General features: G+C 40.7%; 1 protein-coding gene across 2 annotated transcripts in view; it reads left to right on the top strand.

Moving 5' to 3' along the window:
* The first annotated feature begins 10,285 nt into the window (after positions 1-10,285).
* The window catches only part of APBA1 (amyloid beta precursor protein binding family A member 1), an 84,003-nt gene continuing 69,514 nt past the window's right edge, over positions 10,286-24,774 (top strand). For both annotated transcript variants that reach the window (XM_041422177.1, XM_041422176.1), the window contains exon 1: positions 10,286-10,438. The gene's annotated coding sequence lies outside the window, so the exon portion shown is untranslated. The remainder of the gene's footprint in view (positions 10,439-24,774) is intronic.

The raw sequence follows: 24,774 nt of genomic DNA, 5'->3' as shown, positions 1-24,774 counted from the left end.
AAAGAAGTTAAAAATACGTCTTCATGGTCATTCTCTTCTGCTTGCACTTTGTAATATTTAGTTGTTTTCTGACACAGGGCTTCAAGCCTTCTACTGTTTTCTAGTTCCAGTAAGTCTAAATCTTCCTGAGCTACTAATATCCCTTTAGAACTCCTTTGCTGGATACCAGAAGGTGGTATCTGCTTTTCCAGAAGTGTGGAATAGATGGCTGTTAACTCTGTAGTCTGTTTGGGCTTCTGCACCTCTGAAGTAAAACCATGGATTCACCACTTCCTTTGTAACCAAACATTTGAAGCACTTAGAGAACTACTTTTTTGCAGTGTCTGGTAAAGAGGTAAAAAAAGAAAAGAAGTGGAATTGTTATGTCAAGAAGTATCAGTGGAGAGTGGGTAAGTTTTGGGGCACAGAATGGAAAAAAGCACAACAGAAGCAGGTTTTTTTGTTTTTGTCTGAGTCTTGCTGTTACTTGAATGAGCTATGTCTGACAAGCTAGGAAACCAGTTCCTGGGGGAAGGTGGCAGCCTTTGGAGGGTGTCATGATTTGACACTGGCTCAACGCCAGGCACTCACGTGAGTGGCTTGCTCATGCTCTCCTGCTACAGCTGGGCAGCAGAGAGTGGACATGGTGGAAGCTTCCAGCAGCTTCTCATGGGAGCCATCTTTGTGCCCCGCCCCCGCTGCCAAAAAGCAGGCCATGCAAAACCAATACAAAGGACAAGTGTTTTTCAGATTCTGGAGTGTTCACAAGGGAAGTGGGAAATTTTCTATTTAGTGTGAGACAGCATTTGTTTTTTTTTTTTTTAAATCTTGAATATGTCCTCAACTCTGGCAAACCCTCCAGTTTAATTTTTTTTTTTTTTGTTGTTATGCTGAGGTATGCTTTGCTGTTTTCTTATAGCTCAAAAGATGAGGATACCAAAGATTTTTAGCTGTGGAACCTGTGAAATTTTAAAGGTCTTGCTTTCTTTCACCATATAAGGTTGCTTGTTTAAACAGAGGTATTAATCTGCCTGACACCTCTGTCTGATTGGGAAAAGTTACATAATAGGAGTTGCACTTAGTGGTTTCCATGGCAGCTAGTGATTACCAAGTGTAGTCAAACAGAAGATAGGAAGAGAAAGATCAGTCTGGACATTATAATTATCCACTCTAAAACTAAAAGCTTTTAACACATACAGGCATGAAACAAAGAAAAACTAAAAGGTAACCAAGTTCTGTAGTATCACGCCAGGTTAGCATGTCTGGGTATGCATCTTTAGCTTATGGTACTTGACTGCCTTAAGCCAGTGAGAGTTTTCAACGCTTCAAACAAGCTTGTGAAGCCATGAAAATTTAGTAGCCACTGATAATCTGTTGATCTTCATTTCTTTCCTCATTGAGGTGTCTTCACTATTGAAGGACAATATGGCTTTTTCTTAGGAAAAGGGGAAGATGAATCTCTTTGTGCATAACTCCTGTCTTTACAAGGTGCTGTCTGGCTGTGTTTTATGAGTAACAAGTCCCCTTTGTAGCCCTTGCTGTCTACCACTGTCCACTACCTCCCCATCCCCACTCCCGGTAATCCTTCACATGTCCACACAGGTACACCAATCGCCTTGGACACCCTGGACCCTCAGGTTTGCATCCTCATCAGTTGCAGCTTTTCCAGTTTGCCTTTGGTTTTTTAATAACCCATCATTTAGGTTTGTTTCTTGCCTTTGCCTTTGTTAGTTCATCTGTTTGTGTCTCTCTGTGCTGTGTTTGTGGCTCCCCGTTTATTTGTTATGCCCTTTGGTATTGGAAAGGTCCCTAATGAGATATCTGTAAGGGAGCACAGACTCTCTCCCTTTACATACCCTTGCACAAACAGGTTTGACTGTTTCCAGGAAAACTGAAAACCTTGCTTCAGTGTAGGTATTTTTTTATCCCATGACAGCTTTTTTCTTTACTTTCTGAAGCCTTTCCACTTTGACTGCAAAAGTAAAAGCTTTCCAGAAGTCCTCAAATGAATAGCGTTATTGGTTCCTACAGTCCCATGAAACACAGGCTATTCAGTTGGGCAGTGCTTGAACTGAATTAATACAGAAATTAAAATTTGCTTTCCATCTGCTCATGAGATTCAAGCAATAGTTGCAGTTTTCTCTGTAAGATAGTGCCATGACAAAAACAAAGGGAAAACTGCAACTACTGCTTGAATTGAGTAATTGGAAGAGAGGGTGGCAGTGCTGAGAAGTAGTTTCTATGTGACCGTAATGAGGTGTTTCAACATGAAATACAAAGAGCTAAATACCCTTCTGTCTAAAAAGACTTTGGGTTGTCTTGGCCAGCAGTTGGTCTTCAACTGATGAAGAGAACATACTTGCATTATGTGAGTGGGTCCACACTCACATAATAGGGATGCAGACTTAAATGCTTATTAATACACAGCAGGTCAAAGCTGGCTGCACTGAGTCATAATTAGGAACATGAAAATTAATTGGGAAAATGTCAATTCTTTGCTATCCCTGCTAGCAGAACTAACCACTGCAAACTTACCAACTTATGGGTTAAACTGTCAGATCACACTGGAACAGAAAGTAGCACTGGAACAACCTGTTGATGAGTCTGGACATTGAGGGGAGAGAAGGGAAGATGCCTATCTCCATTCCTCTCTAAGGGATAAGGGGTTTCCATAAATATAAAAATATATCTTTATTTGAACTTGGAGGGCAAAGGAGGGGATGAGAAACTACTGAATGTACACAGAAAGTAGTATGGGCTCACCACCCCAAAGGAGAGTAGCCACAGAGCATGAGAGACCTGCTTTACCACTGCACAGAATGGGCAGACGGATGTGCTTGTTTGGAAACCTCAAGGCTGACATCCTTTGTGAAGGATGAAAGCTACTTTATGGCTTCTGTGAGTCTGGCTATGTCAATGAAGTTGAGCCTTCCTACATCTGGTCGGTGCATATGGTAAATAGTTTGAAAGATATTATCATACTTCTTTTTATCTCCATTACTTATTTTCTGAGTCAGTGAATATATTTGGGGGTTTTGTTTTGTGGTGCTAAAGGTTTGATAGGAAGAATGAGCTTGTCCCCATGCAGGCCAGGAAGACAACTGTGTTTGAATATGACACATTAATTAACACTATTAAATATGCTTATAACATTATTAAATATGCTAAGCAGCATGGTGTGGCACAAAACAGGAGTGATTTGTTTTGTTTTGCTGAATCTGTAGGAGCAGGACAGGGTTTAGCTGTGCTTTTGTGTTTAGCACCTGACTGCTGTGACTTTTGTTCTGGAGGGGTTTAAGTCATGTCACGTGTTGTGAAAGTGCTTGTTAGTTCTACTAAAGCAGACGATTTCCCCTTCTGCACTGCTCAGTGCACCATGGGTCCTCCAAAAAAACAAGGAACAGTTGGTGTGCACGTATTTAGCAACATGCAAATTGGTTAACGCATTGTCATATATGAATCCTGTTGTGGAGGGCTCTCTGGTCTGGCTCTTGGCCTGCATAGCATATTGGTCATGCACTCAAGGGAGAGAAGTTCAGTCTGCGTGGAAATTTTTTAGTGCACTTTGAACACATTTTACTTATGTGTTTTTCAACAATGCTGGTGTATATGTATGCATGTATATATGAGTATTTTGTGATTGCAATTTCTAAATTCCACAAAACCAGTAGCTGGAAAGTATTTGCTTAATGAATAGCAGACCTAATATTTACTAATACTGCAATGTTGTAACTGCAGCAAAGAATCTGTGGCATTTTTGTGATATACCACAAATGAGCCACAGTATTTGGTCTTACTGTTGATAACTTTTGAGTGAACATATTTCATACAAAAAAAAAATTTACAGGTTAACTGTTTATACTCCTGTCACCTACAATTCATTTTAAAAGCTGCTACTGAAACTAATTTCTGCACATGTGTTTTCACTGAAGCCATTGCTCAGGAATGTCTCTAACATTACAGTTTCTGACCCTTTTCCTTCTCATGCCATTAGTGACTTAGTAACAATTAAAATGCAAATGGTTTTCAATTAGTGCTGTCTTGAGGTGCGTGAAATATCTAAGAAGAATGATGTTCAGTACAGATCAATATAAAGGAACAAAACTATAAATAAATCCAGGCTACATTTTAATAAAAGTTAATACAAAAAAGCACACTTCCTTCACTCTTTTAACATACTTCAATTTATTCTAATTGTGATATGTAGTAAAACCAAAGCAACAAAAATATCTCAAGAGATAAATCATAAAATATCAGACTACCTTACTCTAAAATTAGGCTGAAGAAAAATTAAGGGATTGCTTGTAATCATAGGAGTTTGCTACATCTTTACAGCACAACTTAGCAGACTATTTAAAGGAACTGTGCTGTCACAATTTAAATTTGCCTGCATTCCCACAACTCTCCTAAGACTGACAAATATGTAGACCTAAGATTTGCTCTTTCTTCTGTGTTCCTTCTTTGAAGACAAAATACTTGTATGTGAACACACCTGTATACGTACTTTGGGCAAGGCTGAAATTTCCTTGGCAAGATAATCAAAGATCCCATTTCTCTGGCAAAAGCTGCCTTTCACCTTAACTTGGTTCATATGCTCAGGCTGAAACATTTCTCACCTAACCATCCACTGACACCTTTCAATCATGTGCTCTGCCCAGTCTTTTCATCTCTCCAAATGACAGTCATTCTTCAACCTGACACAGCAATCTTTATTAGCAAGAGTAAAAGATGTTAGTGCACGAAACAGATCTTCCTTCAAATTCACTTTGCACCTAATTTGTTGCTGCCATCTATCATATAGCGACTATTGTTAGCTCCCCAATAAGTAAAGCGTTTCAAAATTGAAGGTGTAAAAGAGTCTTTCTATAGTGAACATATACCAGATATATCTGAACTTGGTCTAAAAAAGCCAGCCTTCTGGGCTAATTTGACAAGGAGGAGGCTCTATTTTCAGTCTAAAGTCACACTTAACATACAGAAGTCAATTTATTGCTATGCTTCATCATCACCTTAAAAACCAGACTTCAGATATATTACTAGCTCATTATTTGAATGAAAGTAAATACAAGTGTATACGCAAGACTAGACAGACCATTGTTTTCATTTAGTCTGTTCCTCTTGTTTCTTCAGAGAACATGAAGGTTATTTCCATTTTCCATAAGGCTTTATTATCCAATATTACTCATCATTCAAACTACACAAATATCCCTGGCTGCTATGACAGCATCACTTGTGTTGGCTCTGCTACACCTTTTTTTATTTCACTTGCTTTGTATTTGAGTAGAAATGCTTGGCGTTTTTTATTCTTATTCATTTGCTCCCTTGGTCTGAATACAGCCTGCTAGCTGAATGATTTTCTCGTTAATTTGGAGTAAATTAAGCTGGGTTGGGTTTTTTGTTCTGGTTTTTTTTGTATTCATTGAGCTTTGACCAAGAGACTGACTACATCAGACTTGTGTTGTGTTCCTACAGCATTCTCATCAGCAAGGTATCACAGTATTATGAGACTGACACATGAAAAGGGATCACGTACAATTACTGTCCACTTGAAAATAAAGTTTTTCAAAAAAAATTGGTTTTACTGGCACTCTTTCAAATGGTTTTGAAAGGAGCACTTCCCTACTGTCAGGCAGTGTGGTGAGGCTTAAGGTGCAAAGTGTTCAAACAGCAGGTCTGACATAATGGATACATTTTTTGTGTAGTATAGCTGTGACATTTAGGTGCTTCAAAGAGGAAGTGGTACAAAATTGCACCTGATATCTGTCACAAACATCATCTTGAAAGAACAAGACTTGCAGCACTTTCTGAAAGTCTCGATATGCAAGCGATGCTGGATTCTCTTTGTTAGCAGAAGGGAGCTTATCCTTGGCTGGGTGTATCTCCTTTTGCTCTCTCTTGGACCTCTTGGGGTTAATAGTGGAAGTGCCTCAACTGAGGCTGAAAACTTGCTGAAATCCAAAATCAGAAGGACCGTAGTGCCAAATCATTGCTTTAAAATGTGAAATTACAGGCAGAAGGCCCTGTGTTCCAGGCAAGACAGGGTTAATTTCTGCAGTAGCCAGGAGGGGCATGGACCAGGACCTATAGGATATTCTATATTACCTGATGCTGTGCACAGGGGCAGGAGGAAGGGATCTCTTCCAGTCATGTAGTGGGAAGCAAGCGGTAAAGGGTGTCTGCATGGTGAGCACACGTGAATCCTTCAGTTGCTTTTACTGTTCATTTATTATCTCATTGCTGCTTCTGGTAAATTGTTCCTATCTCAATCCGTGATCCTAGCCTTTTGTACCTCCAGTTCTCTCTAACCTTCTGCAGAGATGAGGGGAAGAGAGGGGGCAGGGGAGTGAATGGACGGTGCATGATTTGTAATGTTTCAGTGCCAGCAGTAAACTGGGGAATACCTTCCTAAACCATGACACTATGGGTTAAAAAACTGGACCTGAGCCTACTTCTAGCTTTGTTTTGCCAAGCAGTTGGGCTGATCCTATGACTGATTTCTATGGTACTGCATTCAGAAGTACCTGAATCCAGGAACCAGCCCACCAGTGAGGACATCATTTGGCTTGTTGCTGAAGAAATCCTTACCAGAAAAAAATCTAGTCACTTCATTAACTACAGAATTAACTTTGATTTTTTTCACATTCTGTAAAGCAAGCACCTCAACTTTTTGGGAACAGTGACTAATGTTTGAAACAGCACTAGAAGGCTTAAAGTGGTGTTGAATCCCAATTGATTAGAGGCTGTATTACTCATGTGCCATTATCATGGTTTGACCCGGAAGTGAGGTTTTGGGAAGTTATGGTCAAACCAATCAGTGGCCAAATTTCAGATTGGCACCTGATGTGGCCACTAGGGACTTGGACATGCCTCTGAGAACACACAGGGGTTAAAAGCAGAGCACTCCCAGAGAGACTCTCTCTTTGGAGTCTGGCAGGTGAGCAGATTGGATCCTCTCTCCTGCCCGGCTGCGTCTGGGTGGGGGAGGGGGAGGCCTGCGGCCTGAGAGAGAAGCCGGAGCCGCTGCAAGATGCAAAAGTAGAGAAGTTCCTGGGATGGTTTGAGCAGCCCCCCCAGAGAGAAGAATAAAACAGTTGGGAGGAGAAGGGGTGGGCAAGGTGTCCAGCCGCTGCCAGGACAGGCTGTGCTTTTAACCCTTTTAGTGTTGAAACAATAGAAACTGTAAAACACTAATCCTCCTCAGCTAGAAATTAAGAAAGGATGGAGGAGGGGAAAGATGAAGAAGGTTTGAGTAAGTGAAGGAATGCCAGCAGATAGAGCACCCGAGATGGAGGAGATGATTGGAGTAGCTTTAGCCGGACTTTTCCCTGACATAGCCATGGGTGAAGCCAGGTTCTTCCGTTAATGCAGAGACTGCACCTTGGGAGAGGCGGTTGGCCAAAAGCCAAGAATGATAAGGCCACAAAGAAAAGCCGAAGGAACAGAGACTGAAGGGGGAGGGTGTGTTAGAACTTTCGGCCTACAGCGAAGAATCTCCATTCCTGAGCCCCAAGCCCCAAGAGAGTGAATATGGGGGAGACAAGTGTCCCAAAGGGTGAGAGACAGCCATCTAGGCACTGGCACTGTGCCAGAGTCAATCCATAACAGCCATAAAATATAATCAAATATAAGACAGAAGTAGCATTTACAGAATAAAGTGTTTGATTTCTTCCAATACTACCTTAAAGACTACACATACCTAAGTGATAAAGAAGAGCATCCTCCTTGTGCATGTGGAGATTGCAGGAGTGCTTGGAGGTTATGTTAAGGTATCATTCCCTGACATGGAAAATCACTGCATGTGGAACCTATGTGTTTCTTGTGCTGCTAAGGAGTTACAGACAGATTGGATAAAGGCACAGTGAAATTTTATATGGTAAGTCAGAGTAGTTGACAAAATTGGATTTTTATGCTTGAAAACCATAGATCTGATCCCATGCTATTGACTTAGTTATTTCAGACCAAGAAGCTAGTAAAGAAAATAAGATGGTTGAACCTGGAAAATATTAATAAAACTGCCTTCCTTTAGTTCATTGGGCCAGTACCAGAATTTGAAAACATTTTGATTTCTGAAACCCACTATTTCAGTGCCAGCAAGCACCCCTGAAACAGCCTACTCTTTTCTAGCAACAGGTAATGCACACACCACTACAGTGAGTGATTAATGCTTTTTGAGATATGAAAGCTATAATCCTAAGCTTTCAGGCAGTAGAAAGCTTTAATTTCCAGCCCTTCTGGGTCTTGAGCTATATGACCTTAAAAATATCAAGCTTGCACTCATCTTTTAACCTGCAAGAGCTGTTTTGCTTTTAGCCCAAGTCTGAAAATAACGTCACACACACCTAAGATCATTGCAATGTCCAGCTCCCGAAAACACATAGAAACTGACTAGATTAGTAGACTAATGTAGGAAAAATGTTTCTGAACTGTCGGGGCCAAAGCTTTTATCTAGGCTAATGGGTATATAAATAGCAACACCACCCTTCCTCTTCCCTCCCTACCCCCCTCCCCCACCTCCCCATACAATGAAAAAATTAGTTCAGTGTAAATAGCACTTTTTACGTAGCAAGGTTGTCTGAATATGTCAGAAGCTGGCTGATACATATTTGTCGCTGATTATCACAGCTACTTACAAAACTGTCACCCTCAGAAGTTTATAATTTAATATCCAGCAGACAGTATTGATTTATCTGCAGCGCTACTTGATTTTATAAATGTTACAGATTAGTCTTTGTGCTTTTCCTACATATTTTTCAGTTGATTTTAATTTTCTGTGTTGAAATTTCACTAAATGAGGATGATAATGAAAACAAGAGCCTGAAGGTCAATGCTAATGCAGCATTAGCAATACAAATACTGTTGCATTCTAGCAGTGTCCGTCACTTGAAGTTTACAGACAACTTATGTGCTAGGAGACCTGCCATCATGGGCTGTGAAACACATGCGGTAATCGGAGCTCTGTGAGAAAAATGCATTTAGGACATGAAACTTCTCTGGGATATAATTTGGCAGTCATTGAGACTGCTGTTTTTAATCTTTTTAAACGACAGAAATGTAACAGAAAAACGTAGGTTGGGGGGGACCCCTAGAGGTCACCTGGGCAAACGTCCCTCTTGGAGAGGGACAAGGATCACTTCGGGACGAACTTCTCCATTATTTTGAGAGGAAGGACAGGGTGAAGGAGCTTGATTGCAAGTGAAGTGCTTTATTTAAGGAAACTCTCCAAGAACTGATAGTTTTGGAAATCTGTCATGCATATTGTATACACCTCAAACTGTGGTAACCCAGGGCTGTTCCAGGGCCATATATGTAGGATATGTAGAACATAGCAAAGAGGAAGGGAACAGATAGTGGCGTCTGCCTAAACACTTCACAGATGTTTAACACAATGTGGTCCCTGAACAGATAAATTAACAATACTGTCAAAATGTACCAATTTAGGTTGCTAATACTACAACTTTTCATCAGTTGTTAGGTTTTTTTAAAGTCCCCTGGCTTTTTAAAATGAAACTGGTTGGATATCGATCTGGCTGAGAAAAAGAAATGGTGTATTTCTTCTGAAAGTTCATTTTGTTTAAATACCATAAAATGCAAGACACTGTATTGAGGACTTTAGGATTTTGTTTACATGTGTGGAATCACTGGGGCAGTTAAGTACAGGAAGCAGGAGCTTGGAGAAGATACGAGATAGTTTACAGCTGGGCTATAGATGCAACCTAAGGTCCAACACTGTGTTTGTGTATGTGAACACGGGTGTAGGTATTTTGGGAAAGAGGCACTGCCAAGCCCTTTCTAGCACAGCAGTAAGCCTCCCTGCAGGCTGCGTGCACAATTTGGTTACCTGTGCTGCAGCTCGGTTTTTGCAGCTTCTCCCCAGGTGAGCAGCACGACCAGGGCCCGCTCGCAGCTGCGATGCGGATGCGGCGCCTTGGCACACGCACCCTCCCTCACACCTCCTTCACGGCGGTGGGAGCCTCCTCCCTCCTGGGCCACCGAGGCTGCGGGGCCCGCGCCCAGGGAAGGTGAGACGGACAGGTCGGTGCCTGTAGGGCCTCCCTCGCTCCGAGCTGCCCAGGCACTGGCAGCCGTTCCGGAGAGCGCCGGGCCCGTGACCGGCGAGAGGCCGGAGCCGCGCTGGGAGCAGCCAAGCCGCGCAGACCCCTCCAAGCCGGCCGGGCCCACGGTGCGGCACCGCCCACGCCCGTGGGGCCCCGCTCCTGCCGGGAGGCAGCGGAAGGCAGGGAGGGAGAGAGCGGGCGGGCGGGCGGGCGCGCTGACGCGTGAGGGCGGTGCGGCAGGAGGGGCCAGCCCGGGCGGTGCTGGCGGCGGCAGGAGGAGGAGGAGGAGGAAGATGGTGGCTGCGGGAGGAGCGGCCGGCTGCTGGGCTTTCCGCCCTGCGCTGCATCGCCGCCCCCGCCGGAGCCGCCCTGCCTGCTGAAGAGGCGGCGCGGACCCGTACCAGGTGCGGAGGAGTCGCGGCCGGGAGCGGGTCCGGCCGCGCCCCCGCCGCGGTGTCGGGGAGGCAGCGGGCCCGCGGGGCGGGTGCCCGGCGCGGGATGCCGGCCCTGTCCCGCTCGGTGGCTCCTGCCCGCAGCGGGTCGCGGGCGCTGCGGCGGCCTGTGTCCGGCTGCGTGGGCGTGCGCGCATCTCCGAGCCAGCGGGGCAGCTCTGCACCTGCCCCGGGCTGCGGGGAGCGGCGCTAGCACGGCCATGACCGCTTCCATCCCGGCCTGCGGCGGGGCGTTGCGTGCTTTCCCTCCGTTTATTTATTCCATTATTTTATTTGGTGGGGATGGGATGTGTGTAGGATAATGTGTGGAGCCGTGCATACCCCAGTGCGCTGGTTTGCTGTTTTTTTTTTAATTTTTACGTGTTTTTTTCCCACGCGCACCTTTTCTGTGGTGGAAAGGAGAAATGGGAGGGGGACTGGGAGGGGGCGGGGGCCATGTGGGGATTTCGCAGCCGGCGGTCGAATGGTCGCCGTCGCAGCAGGACGGACTCGGCACCCCTTCCTCGGGAGATGCTGCCGGGGTCTGCGGCCGCGTCCCGGTTTGCAGCAGGGAACCCAAAGGGGCCTGGATCTCTCCGTCCTCCCCGTGGAGCGTGCTCTCCACCCCTGGGCTGGGGGAAGGTGAAATCTGCTAGCATCACCTTCTGGTTTCAGGAAAAGGCGTCTTGATTTTTTAAATGTAATTTTTTAAAAATTTTTTTATTTTTTTTATTTTTTTTTTTACCCGGAGAAGCAGTTTGATAACAATAAATGCCCGAATCACAGTCGTGGTCGGTGCTGCTGTATGCATTACATCTGCTTTCTGTAAAAATCCGAGTCAATAGGAGCAGTCTACCAAGACTTGTTTTACTGCCATCATAAATCTCTTTAAGAGAGATGGGGCTGTGGGTCTAGGATGGAAAACTACATCTTTTTGCTTTGTCCTGTTGTAAATTTTTGGGCTGTGGAATTGCAGTTTGGTTTAGAGAGTGCATTGCAGATCTGGCTGTTTTCGTACGTAGAAGGCAGAGATCTTTGCCTGACTCTGCATACATTAAGAGTGAGCTAATGTGGGTGTAGGGCAGATCAGCCATGTAGCGTTTTTCTTGTCTTTGACATGCGCCATGTTACACCAGCTGATAAGAATACACCCAGGTGGCTGCAGTTTTGTGTCTGCTCTGCAGCTGTGGCCCATGGGGTCCCAAATAACTTGCCAATATTCCAGTCATAATATTCCAGGTTCTGCTGCATTGCTGTTAAATCTGGACCACCTGCACCTTCCTTTGCAGCCCATGTCAGGAGCAAGCACATGATGTCTATTCTTCCCAAAAGGTGGTGGTGACATAGAATGTGTTCATTCCCTGTGTCCTGCCAGATCAAAAGTGACGTGCGTGTTTGTGTTTGTTTCTAATGCTGTGGGAGAAAGGAGCAGGATAGACTGCCCAGAAGTGCTGTTCAGGAGGGAAGGAGAACAGTTGCTGTTGAATTTTGTGCATTTGTGTGTGTTTGTACAGAAAAAATAAGTGTTGGGTGAATAATAATAATGGGTGACCACAAGAAACTCTGAAAAAGCAGAACATTTAGTGTTGTAGTGCACGTTAGATGAGTGTTTTGGATGTTTAATGAGTGAAAAGTAAACCTTAGTGAAAGACAGCTTGCCTTCCTTGGAAAATGTGGTCTGAGTTTGATATATCAATGAGCTTTTAGGCCAAACTGATTTCTACAAAGTAATGGTGGTTCAAGGTTGACTGGGTACTGTGAATCATTGCTCTGAGTTTTGGACATTTCTAGTTGTAGCTTAAAATGATACTTCTATTTTACATTAGTGCATTATCTTCCCTTAAAACAGCAAACTTTCTGGTTACTATGCTGTCTTTTAACAGGTGGAAGGCCAGCCTATTGAAAGGCTGTCAGAAGTATTTACAGATTAGCTCTTCAGCTAAAAAATGTAAGAATGCTGGGAAGGTGATTTGGTTGATCTAGGTAGATAGAAAATATAGTTTTGATGTGTTAAGAGGGAGACATGCCAAATCTTTTTAGTGTAACCCTGTTTGGTTACTTAATATGAAGTCCCTTTCACAGTTTTCTTGAGTTGTCAATGTAATTCTCAGTCCTTTGTTTATGACAAGTTTGTGATTTCATATCTGCTGGGAAGGGAGTGCATTGCATTCTGGTCATTCTGGTTCTTTTTTTGTTTTTGTTTGTTTGTTTTCTTTTTTTGTTGTTGTTGTTGTTGTTTTATTTAATAAAATTGCCTTCATGTATTTAAAACATAGGAGCTAATGCTTTAAAGAGATTTTGTGATATGAGATGTGGTGACATTGTGGATGCCAAAGGGGAGAATCTTTTAGTCCATCATGCCCTTATTATTTTGGGGATCTTATAAATCTGAAGACTTTGTTTGCTTTGTGGTAATGTAAGTAATCCATAACACTTTGAATAAAGGGAGTACTAATTTTGAGGCTAAAGTTTGTGTCATCTATCTAAATGGGACTACAAACGAGAATCTTGAACACTTTGCATATGAGATTTGAATGGATTTTAGTTGGGCCAGGAGCTGGCTTCTGACTTCTTCGATACCATTTTAAGGCACAGTCATATGCAATGCTTATGTTCTTAAATTTAAAAAGCCTTCAATATGAGGACTCTGTGCATCTTTGAAATGTAGATAATACTTCTTTTTATAAGCAGTGCTTATCAGCACTACAGCCAGCAGAAAAGTCATGAGGGTAAAACAAAATGGAATCTCCCGTTCAGCTGCTTGTTTTGGATTTTTAACAGGGCAGTGTGGCTAGTCATTTGCAGTGGTTTTGTTGTTTGGCTTCAGATTGTGTCAGTGTGTGGTAATATTTATAGCAAGCAAAAGCAGGAAAAACTAATCTCAAGTCCAGAAAAGGTGGCTGGGAAAATAAACACCATGGTGCTACATATATGTGAATTCAGGGTTAGTAACCAAAACTAATGAACATGCTAAAAAAAACCAAAAAGAGGGTTATATTATAAAGTTCACAGTCTTTAAGTAGACAAAATGCAGGAGAAATCAAGCTGAGAGCTAAAACTTTTCACTTGTATCTCATGGCCTAGATACTTAAAATTCAGCATTTTTTCTCTTTGTACATGAATTGTCTGTTATTGATCATAACTTCTCTGGATTTACATGAGATTATGAATTTAAAGAATCAGACTGTTTTTCTTAAGATCTAAAAAAAGATTATTAAAAAATATTAGAGGTGCTTCAAATAGTTTAATACATGCTGTCCATAGGCAGTGCAGCTTGATTAATTAAATCTTAACTTTGAACAAGATCTTATTACCATAGGTTTATGTGAAGCCTTGATAAATGCATTTTTAATGTGTTTTTCTGGTTTCCTAGAAGGTGAAGATTCCTTCTTAATGAAAGTTCTATCAAACAACCCTCTGCTTATTTATTTCCAATAGATTGCCAATAATACATATTGCTTAGGGGTTAAAGGTTTCTGAGAAACAAATTGATTGTTTTTTCTTCACAATAATGATTGATTTGGTAAGTCAGCTACTAAGAGCAGTATGATGGTATTTATCTGTGTCCACTGCATGCATCAATGTTCTGCCAAAAATCTGCATCTTTGTTGCTTTAGTGAAGGGGCCTAGGGAAACATCTTTATTTGCTGCTTTCACATATGCAGGCACGTGATGATAATGTCTGTCCTAATTCTGAAGGAATAAATACAAAAGCAGTACAATGGATACATGACAGCTGTGGATGGCAGAGGACTTAGCTGAAGATACTCCAGAACCATAAGAACTGTGTGTTTCTACAGTAAACCTTTTCTGCTAGAAAGCATCCGTGCTGACGTGAGAGGAGGAATGAAAGTGCAGTTCTGTTTCTAGGGAGTTCTGTTTCTACGGAGATGCTGCTAGGCAGGTGGCATCTCACCTGGTCTGTCGTGTCTCCTGTGGTGATTTCTGTCTAATTAAAAATATGTACTGGGAGAAGTTTCCATCACCCATGAGCCTGTGTAAGTCGCTGTCTGTGGGTAAGCCGTAGGGTTTTGAACATCATTGAGGAAGCTGAAATAAATGTATTAGAAGTATTTTAAACAATATCTAGTCTGCATGAGGTGAACCACACTGGGAGCCTCTATTTTTCCTATCACTTAGCAAAAGGAGGAGATGTCCTTTGATGTTCTCCAATTAAAACCAAAAATTCTGAATGTTTAAGTATTATTTTTTTTAGCCATATACCTTCCCTTTGTGTTTTCCAACCTGTTCTTGGCTGTTTGGTCCATCAGATGTTCTTCCCAAGCCAGCAATTAAGAATTATTGCATCTTTTCTTTCTGATGAGCATTCCATAAATGCTGCTTTCCTTAAGATGACTGCCTTTTCACCCATCCGAGAAAAATGTAATTGTAGGGAGTGAGAGACTTCATTAAAAGTATGTGAGTTTGTCACAGCTGAGCAACACATCTGGAATTTAGGCTGAATCCTTTTACTGGTAGTTTCTTTTTTCAACTAGTTAAACTCTTCTGAACCCTTTTTGTATATCAGAAACATGCTGCTGAATTTAATTTTCAAACTCTGAACTTAAAAGTTGAACACAGATCAGAAAAACAAGAGAACAGCAGAGCCACAGAGGGTACAAAACTTTCCCATTTTGGCAAAGGTCATTTGAGTCACTACCCTACCCTGACTCACTTTTGCTTTATTTTTTCCATTTTGGGGATGCATGTCAGGGTGAGAAATGCCTTTCTGTATTTATGTGGTTAAGGTGTTCATTCAATATCTAGTATTTATTGGTTTGGTGGTTTATATTGATTTGATTAAATATTTTTATTTCTCTGCAAGAATTTTCACTTCTGTACATAAGACAGTAGCTTTCTGATCATTCTTCTTGTGGTATTCATTCTGATTTGAGTTTTTTTTTTTTTTTAATAAACATGCTTTCTAAAACATTGGGTGGACGAGAACTTATGGTTTGGGTAAAAGGAAAGTTTTTTTAAAACAGAAGGAGGAAGAAAAAAGAACATAATGGAAGATTTTAAACATACATGACTGTGACTCAGTTTTCCTAATATACGCTTAAGTTTTATTTGTGGATTTTTAAAATTTTATTTGTTTACTCTGATATGCAAGTTGCAGTTCATGCCAACAGTCTTAGTGTTACCATGTATTTGTGTAGTGTCTGTTCTGATAGGGCTTTGATCGTGTTTGAAATCTTGGTGCTTTGGAAGTATCAAATGTAACTCTTCAGAGTAAATAAAATTAAATTGGGAAAAACATTTTTAAAAGAAGAGCTGAGACTAAAAAAGCTCTCACCAAAGTCAGGTGAATAAGCACAGGGTAAAAGCTCTTGCTGCAGGTTTTTGCCAGGCTAATATCAGCAGAATGCTTTAACTGTCACTTCAAATCCAAAAACCAGGCAAAACTAGTAGGTTTTTTGTGTATTTCTGTCCCAGGTAAATATTAGGAGGGTGGGTACTGCCTCCACTGTTGGAAGAGGAGATCGATATGTTTCTGTATGTTGTGTGTATGGAGCTGAGGTTTTTTCCCCTTCTCTTTCCTTAACAGCTTTCTCACACCACCTTTTTTATGATCACAGAGTAATTTGAATTGGAAAGGATCCCTGGATGCCATCTGATCTAAGCTGTAATCAAATCAAGTGACTGAGACAAAGGCTGCACATGCCATGTTTGTAACTCTTGGCTTAATCAGGGAAGGAAGCTCTGTATATGGAGTGCTGTGCCTCTCATGGGTGTCCAGTACCAGCTCATGCAGCAGGTTTTGCTGGAGTCCTGGTGGCATGGGATATTGACTGCTGGACAGAGACCTTCTTCCAGCCTGCCCTCCTCATCCTCTGCCAAACAAGCCGCCCAGCAGAAAGTTGCTTACTTAGCTGCTGGCATCTGGGGCAATGGGAGTGTTGGGGTGAACAGCAAGTACTATGTGAGGGTAATGGTGATCTCCTCCTGTTGGGTGCTGGTTTTTAAGTACTTCTTACCACTGCCATTCCCCTTAGGAAAGCACTGAAATACAGGTGTATTTGCTGTATTGGCCAATTCAATGACTTGATATTTATTTTTTTTCAGATGAATTTTTAAGATAGTCAGGATGGAGGAAATGATTGCCCAGGAGTTTAGAAAATTATGTTCTTGGTGAATTTATTTTGCAGTGGTTTCACAATTAGATCACTGTTTTTAAGAAATGGAAGATTTATTAAAGAGCATTCCTAGTATGTATGTGCAATGGAATCACATTTAAGTTAATGAGAAAATCTCTCCAACTAAGAAGGCTGTGGTGAGCTGACAGAAATTTCTATTAAATGGGAATCAGTGCAAAACCAGCCTTTAGCTTGTAATTCCATTGCATTTTTAGTGGACATTTTACATAACCTTTCCCCAAACTTGGTGTGTATTTCTAATATTCACAGCTGTTATACCTTTTGTCTCAGAGTGATAAATAAGCATGAACTCAGGGTTCTGCTCTTGCTTAACAATTATCATTCCTTGTTAATAAATGATTAATGTAATCCACTTATGAGATTGCCACAGCATCATTCAGATTTTGGCATCTTAATTTTATTTCGTAATAATGAAAAAATCCCAAAGTCCTCAAAACCTTCCTTGTGTAGGACCAAGCTGCAAGGTGCATGGGAGGATGGAAGATGTTTGGGCTTGATGCCTTCTTGGTGGGAAGATGGGCATTAGCCCAAGAGGACAGAACTGTACTTCATAATATTGACTCTCCATTAGCTTCAGCATCCAGGCTTTAGACTTTTAACTGCAGCTTCATGATGGTTAGTCTGACTGCTTAGCCCTAGTTTGAAGTCATGTCCAAGTCAGGCAATTCTAATGTGTTGTATTTTCAGTGTGGCACCCTTTGGCCCACACTGATTCTAGTTGCAGCTGAAGTTGAGTGTGGTCTTAACACATCCTTACATATCTTTTTATTTCTTTACCTTGGTAAACTGTAAAGACTGAATGTCTTTATTTCAGCTTAGGTTAAGCTGCTTTTGAATGCAAATTTAAAAACTACATGAAACATTTATATTTTAAGAGTAACACAGACTTAGTGCTTTTCTCAACAATACTTCAAACATATTTTGGATTAAAATCGAACTACACTATTAAAAAAAAAAGAGCTAGTATTTCTCATTAGCTACAGACTTGGTTATTTCTGGATTTGAAGTCAAGATAACCCAGCCTCCTAAACAAAATTTTTGTCTCAAGGCCAAATAAGTAAGCTGGAAAGAGACGAATGTGTTGCTTAGGATGTATGTGCCTGTGTAATTGCTTTTCTAGATATAAAGTATTCTCAGTAATGTATTGGGTGACTCTTTGGGGTAAATTGGTTATTCAGGTGACATGGAGCATCAGCTGATGTCTTTCATTGCTCTGGGTGTGACAGTTGCCTGTGTCACTGGTGTCCTGTTGTTAGCTATCATTGACCAAGGGCAATGGCATTTAGCATTTCCTGAAGGAGAAGATTCCCTATCAGACCTCTCCTCAGGATACATTGTCTCCTGATAGCAAATAGAAGGAGTTTGAGCTGAATGTCAGCATGGAAATATAGTTGTGAGAAAACTAAATATTAGAAGCACAGTTGTGGGTTGTATACAGTTAACATTCATACAGTAGATTTTCAGAAAAGTAGAAAGGTCCTTGCTTCAAAGTGCATTGACTTTTGGTGATTCTCTAGGAATTAAAAGTGGAATGAACAACATTTTTGTGCATGGAGCAAAGACAATTTTTATATGTCACATTTCTGGTGTGTAAATTCATGTTGTATTGAAGATACCTTTTCTTCAGCCACTTTATCCATGAAGATAGTGACTAGAGGTTCAAATACTTTTTTACTTTTTCCTTCCAGTATGTAACTGTTGAAGCCTGGACAGTTCACAGCTCAATTTTGATCTTCAGTATTAAAGTCTGTGTTATGATCTTGTAAGCAGTGGCATCCGCAGGCATTGTAGTGCAAGTTCATATATGTACATCAGGTATGATCTGGATAGCAGAATAGCATGCACAACAGTAAGGTAAGAGTTCTTTTTTTATATAAAGAAGCAGATCTTCATTTGTATGTAAAAGAAAGGTTTTTAGCTGCTTGCCCAAGAACCTTGTATTTTCAAATAGCAGTGTGTAAAACAGTAATTTTAGGGCCATTGTCCATTTGAAACACTAAGAGTTTCGTATACTTTTGTAGGTATTTTACACCTGAAAACCAGAGGGTGAAATTACCAGGAAGGGATTTACAGGATGAGATAGTCACAGAATCTAACTAATTCAGAGTTTCTTGTGATGGAAGGGAGAGGATCGTATTTTTTTCAGTCAGTTAAAACAATTCCAAAATCAATCTGAAAGTTTAGTAATCATATGAACTGTAAAGACAGAAGGATAGTACACAGTTCTTCTTCTGTTTTTATAATTTCTGTGTCTGTGTTATTATGCTTACTGTATCAAAAAATCAGGCACGCACCTCCCCCCTTAAAGACTAATCTCCAGTCATGTGCAAATCCGTAGTCACTTTATTTACTCTGCCTTTTGAAGACTCCCTCTCTCCAGTTTATAACAAGAATCACGTGGCTTCATGGGTTTTTGCAATATCTCATACAATTGCTATGGTGTAGTAGTGTACAAAACTTGGTGGCCTCCTTGTCTATGTTAACTTTTCAGATGTAGTGAGGTATGGAGCAGTGGGTGCAGTCCAGATAGAACGCAATCCTCTGGGTAGGTTTCACTGGTCTTCATCCACCACCTGTGGCCATTCATGCTCAGATGGGAAGACACTGTTGCCAGTACAAAGCCATCACATCTTTGAAATATGAGGTATTGTGCTGTGAAGTTACCTGTAATTATTTGCACTTAGTTTGAACAGCCTCTAATACTGATGGGTTTTAGGAAGGAGGGCTGTGATTGCAGAGCAAAGCTGCTCAGTGTGAAGTAGCAGTCTGTTCTGCAGCCTCATGGAAAACCCACCTGTTTTTCAGTGGTGCCATCTGATGAGGAAGAGGCCTTGCCCTGTTCTTTTGTCTGGTCTGCTTGGACATCAGTCAGTAGGATATGTGAGTTCATAGTGGGGAAGATGTGGGAAACAGAGGAGTTTGGATGGTTTTTTTTTTTCTTTTTTTTTTCTCTAGGAAGACAAATTGGGATGTTGAAAGTGCAGTAAATATCAGTCACCTTTTCTGGCAGTGTCCAGGGAGCTTGAGGTTGGCAACAGAAGCAGATTATTTAGGAGAAAAAAAAGAGACTTGACTGAGACTTTCAGTTGCGTATAGTTCATGTTCACCTGGTCAAAGTTCCTGAAGCCTTACAGGCATTTTGGCTTTCATGGTCAAGTCCAAATTTTAGCATTATTTTTGACTAAAGTTTTTGGTACAGTAATTACCCTTTGGCAGGGAAGTGATTATCAACATAGGTTTTCCATGTTGATGCCTGTCCCTGCTCTTAAAAGTTGCATCCTATCTGGAGGAGAGGAGTAGGGAAGGGAAGAGATTTGTGTAAGCAGAACATCCATCTGGTGTGTTTTGATGACACAGCCTGTTGGTGCATTGTTACTTGCTGTAACCAAGGCAATGCCAAATATGTAACAAGGACTTAGCATACAATGTAAAAAGCACCTGCTGTTGTGCCTGAATTACATATTCAGACTGCTATAGTTTCTAAAATCTGTTTATTCTTGCACACTTGTTTGTTAAATTAATCTTTTGAAAACACTTGAAGAACCAATGACCACAGCTGTTTTAAAGCAACATTCATGAAATACGAACTTATTTTGACGAAGCGGAAGGAATCTCCCAAAAGGTCTCTGACATGTTTTCATTATCCAAAGAGCAAATCTTCTGGCTGCAGTACTGCCTAAAGAAAAGATATACAGATCAACATACTAAGCTTCAGGTGTGTAAATCTGGAAGCTATTTTCTGCTGAGGAGAGACTGAAGTCTAGGCTTTTGTTCTGTTGCTGTGATAGGCTTTCCCCACAGGCAGTGGTTTCTGAATTTCCTAAGTCTGCTCTTGCTGATGGTTATAGCCTACCAAGTGAGCACTGACTCTGGGAACTGATGAGATTTTTGGCACTTTCGGTTGCGAGGAGGCATTTAAGTGTCAGAAAGAAACATGGAGTGAAACTACATCAGTTTTGATACACATTTTATGAGATGGCAGTGGTATTGTTGGAAATTTTAACCTGGGGACTCAGGGTGATAGCAGTGCCTTATTTTTTTGTTTCCAGTATTATCTTTATGATCACAAATTCTTCAGTCTCAGACTCAGGTATCTCAGAGGAAACCTTCTTCTATGCTAGTTATAATTGCATTGTTCCTAAGTGTAGAATGTAAAAATTGAATTCCTCTTTCTAAGGTGTAGCATTGTCACCATTCAGCTCCATTTCCATGGCACTTGTGACAAGTCGAACATAATCTCATGTACACACTGTATTTTGCATCTGATGTGTTTTGTTTATGTGTATAGTTTTGCTGTTGGTACTTTGTATTTGACATGCCTTTGAATTGCTTGTGGTGAAGATTTAGTAATTCTTCTTTTTCTCTTCTCTCCCATCTGTATCTGCTTTGTAAGTAATGTTGTAATGTTTTCTATTTGTTCTTCTTTGTGCTGAGGAGCTTAATTCTTCTGGCTCTAAATGTAGCCCTGTTCATGGCTTCACAGTGCATGTGGTGTAGTTCCCAAGAAAAAACAATGATGTAATATCTGGATGGATTTTTTAAATGCAAGGGATCAAGGTTAGAAAAAATGCCTTTGCAAAGGATATGGTGAACCTGTGTTGGAGGTTTGGGGAAAGAATTGCATTTAATCTAAAAACATATTTTTCAGAAAAAACCTTTATCTATTGAAAATTATTGGGCAGTCATAGACAGGGTTAGTGGCAGTATGTTAGAGCTTAAAAATTGACAGATGCTTGACCATTCTGAACATGGAAACAGCTCGGCAGTCCGCAGTTTGGAGCCACTGGCCTGGAGCATCTAAATAAATCTTTGTTATGTAATACTAAAGACTTGGGAGTGGGTGGTGACTATTATACATAGCCCTGATATATCAGGCTCAGGGAAAGTCTTTCCTTTTTCTGTGGCCTTGTGAATTTATGATCAAAATAAGAATTTTTTTCAGTTTTACCTCTTTTGATTAATACTAAATATATTGTTGGGATGCTATTTCTCTGTACGTGAATAAGATGGTGTTTGGTTTTCTTCTGCCTTGCTGATTAAGGTGCTTAGTGAATTAGAGGAACAGAAGACCTCATTGTGCCTGGCATGGGCAATTTCTCTTGTTCTTGTCTGCATGGCATATCAAGTGCATGGCACTTCTGTAACGTCTGATGCGCAAATGAAGTTATGCTGTTGTTGCTGCTGTGATTCTACACTGCTTTGGGGTGAGGGTTTGGCTGGTTTGAGGTGAGGGTTTGGCTGTTTTATTCAATTTATTAGGAACAAATGCATTCCTGGATTCTTTCTCCATTTTACCTGGTAAACCTTACCCTGTCAAAGAAAGAACTACAGTAATTTTGGGCAGAAATTGGGTGGTTAGTCTACCCTGTGAAAATGGCATTTTGTTTCTAAATTAAAAAAGTTTGGCTTGTTAGTTTGTTTGTTTGTTTTTCCTTCAATTCTTTACATTTGAGGTATGACAAAAGTTCAAGGTTTTTAATGTCCCTTGTGAGGAAAAGGTTTCACTGCAAATTTTTTTACCTGTTGAAGAGAGAGAATGAGGAGTACAAGAACTGATTTAAGAGTAATTTGAAGTAATTTAAAGTAACTGATTTAAGAGAATCTTGATAGCAAGTTTCTAGTAATGAAGCGTGTCTTGCTGTTGAAGCTCTTTGCTTTAAATGCACTTAAAAACTTTTGAACTCTGCCTAAGTTTTGTGCATTTTACAGTTTAGGTTGCCTGTCCTATACAAATAACACAAGGGCAGGAATGATGTGTAATAATTTGGGAGGAACAAAATGTTATCTCCTTTTTGTTAATAAAGAGGAATAATCTTACCTTGTAACCATAAAAAACCCTGGTAGAAACAGTCTGAGTTTAAGGTATGTGTGGTGAGGAGGATTTAACTGTGAATGATATGAGACAGAGAAAGAGCTAAGCACTGGAAAAAATCATCTCTACACTGATGTCTACCAGACTATGAAATAATCTCCCAGAGAGTGAGAGAAGATGCATTTTCAGAGAAGTGAATAATCAGTAGCACAAGAGCTTCAACAATACTATAGGGAGCAATCCTCAGCTTGAGCAATCTCTTTCAGAGGGATTTTCAGATAGTTTTGCTTTTTACAGTCCAGGATGAATTTATCCTTGAAACTGATATAAGCAGCTTTTCTTTTCTTCGTTTGTTTGTCACTGGATGTAGCATTCTGATGTTGGTTTTTTTCCATGAGAACAACAATTTGATGATGTGATAAATTATTGTGACCTTTAGTTTTGTCCTTGTAGCAGCATTCCATGACTTTTTCACTTGTCAGCTTTTTTAGGGTGATATTTCAAGTTTGAATAATATACAGTACAGTTTGGGAATGTACCTTATCTGTTTGGTCTTACAAAGGAAGATGAGGTGATTGTAGTGTAATTGCATATGGTTATGATTTGTAGTGATTTTTTATATTCCTCTGCAGCTGATTGAAATGTTTTTAGCAAGGGTCCCCTGTAGAAGTGGATCTATCTTTGATATAATTTCACACATTACTACCACAATTTGTGCCACTTGCCTTTCCTCCTTTAAAAAATACAGGGGAAGTAAAACCTGTAGAAAAATCAGCTTTTTTGTGTAAGGACCAGATGGATTCACAGTGAGAGGCAGAGGTAGTGCAATCAAATGCTGGGTAAAAAAGAGTTTAGACAAAAATAGTAAAAATTGGGCAAACTCCCTCAATGAAATAATGACCAACATGGGAAGAGGGTTAGTTAATTTTTTTGAAAGTGGTAAAACAGAGATGGATGTTTCAGAGTTAAAAGTGTTGGAAAAAAATAATTGTAAATGTTGTGAGAAACTCTATTAGTAGTGATGAATTAGCAAAACACTGCGAGGGAATAGGTTGGGAAAATTCTTTATGGGATTTGGGAGTTAATATAGTTTAACAAAAACTCTTTTATCTCCTGATTGTTAGATTTTCTTTCCAGGGAGAATGTAATTTCTAGCTGAACTATCTTTGACTGCCACAGCTACCTATTGAAAGAAGGTGGTGTGTGTTTGTATGGAAATGTTTTTATGAAAAGGTGAAGTAGATATTTTGGTTGCAATATGCCTTGAGCTATTTCAGAACATTTCTTTTTTTCTTCCCCTAGGAGGTTCAAGCAGTGCCACTGTAACCCTGAGGATACTTATTGTCGCTTCTCTCAAAATCTTTATTCCTAAGCTCTTTAAATCTGACATTGTAGAAATGTTTGTTAGCAGTACAAGAATTACTAATATGATTTCTGTAGACTATTGCTGCAATCATCCTGACTTCCATTTTCTGTGTTACTCATCACTGTAACACCTTCAGCATACAAAGCATGCAGAGCTGCCTGTTGCACGACCACAACTTGCAGCATACCAAAAGGCAATAATCAGGCTTCAAGGCTTTGCCATTGAGTAAGTGCTGAAGTTTTGATTGCACATGGTGTGACTGCAGTTGTATGAAACTGGTGTTGTGGGTTCAGTGCTACTCAGAATTGAGGAAATCACTGTATGGCATGTCACTGAATTAGTAAATTCCTTGGATGTATTTTGCTTGCAAGTATTGAGCAGTCTAAGAGGTTGTACATTTTGTTTCTTCTTCCCTTAGCTTTTCCAACAAAGAGGGTCTTGAGTCAGAGCTGAAAAACTACAGTTTTCAATAAAGCACCTTTTACAACATGTATACAGCGGTTACTGATTAGTTTTATATTTTTAAGATCTTCTTCCTGCTTTTGAAATCTGTATGAAGTCCATTTATTTGACAGCCCTTTCTAGATCTTTAAAATTGGAATGGCAGTGAAGTAGCATGCATGAAGTTGTGTGGTCCCCATAACTGTGTCCACATGAGTTGCTGTCTCTGGTGGGGTGCCCCAAAAGAGCTGCTGCAGCTCTGATTTCTGGTGGGAAGCCTGTTCAGTGAAACAGAGAAGTTACCTGCTGTCCTGGTGACCTGCCTGCCAGCTGTGGTTTGTGACTGCTCTGCTTCTGCTGTGCTGTGTGGGGCGTTTGAAGGCACACCAGAAAATCTGCCAGGAGCTCTCAGCTTCTGGGTTTCGTTCTAAGTTGGATAATAAGTTGCTGGTGTTGTTGCTGCATATATAACCTGGATCAGAAGTCATTGAGAGAGTGGTGAAATAGTTGGGCAGCTCAACTGCAGAGTTTG

The sequence above is a fragment of the Onychostruthus taczanowskii genome, unplaced genomic scaffold, assembly GCF_017590055.1.
Source record: "Onychostruthus taczanowskii isolate IOZ18803 unplaced genomic scaffold, ASM1759005v1 scaffold72, whole genome shotgun sequence".
Classification (NCBI taxonomy): Eukaryota; Metazoa; Chordata; class Aves; order Passeriformes; family Passeridae; genus Onychostruthus; species Onychostruthus taczanowskii.
Note: the sequence above shows the minus strand (reverse complement) of the source record. Positions and strands in the feature narration are given on the sequence as shown.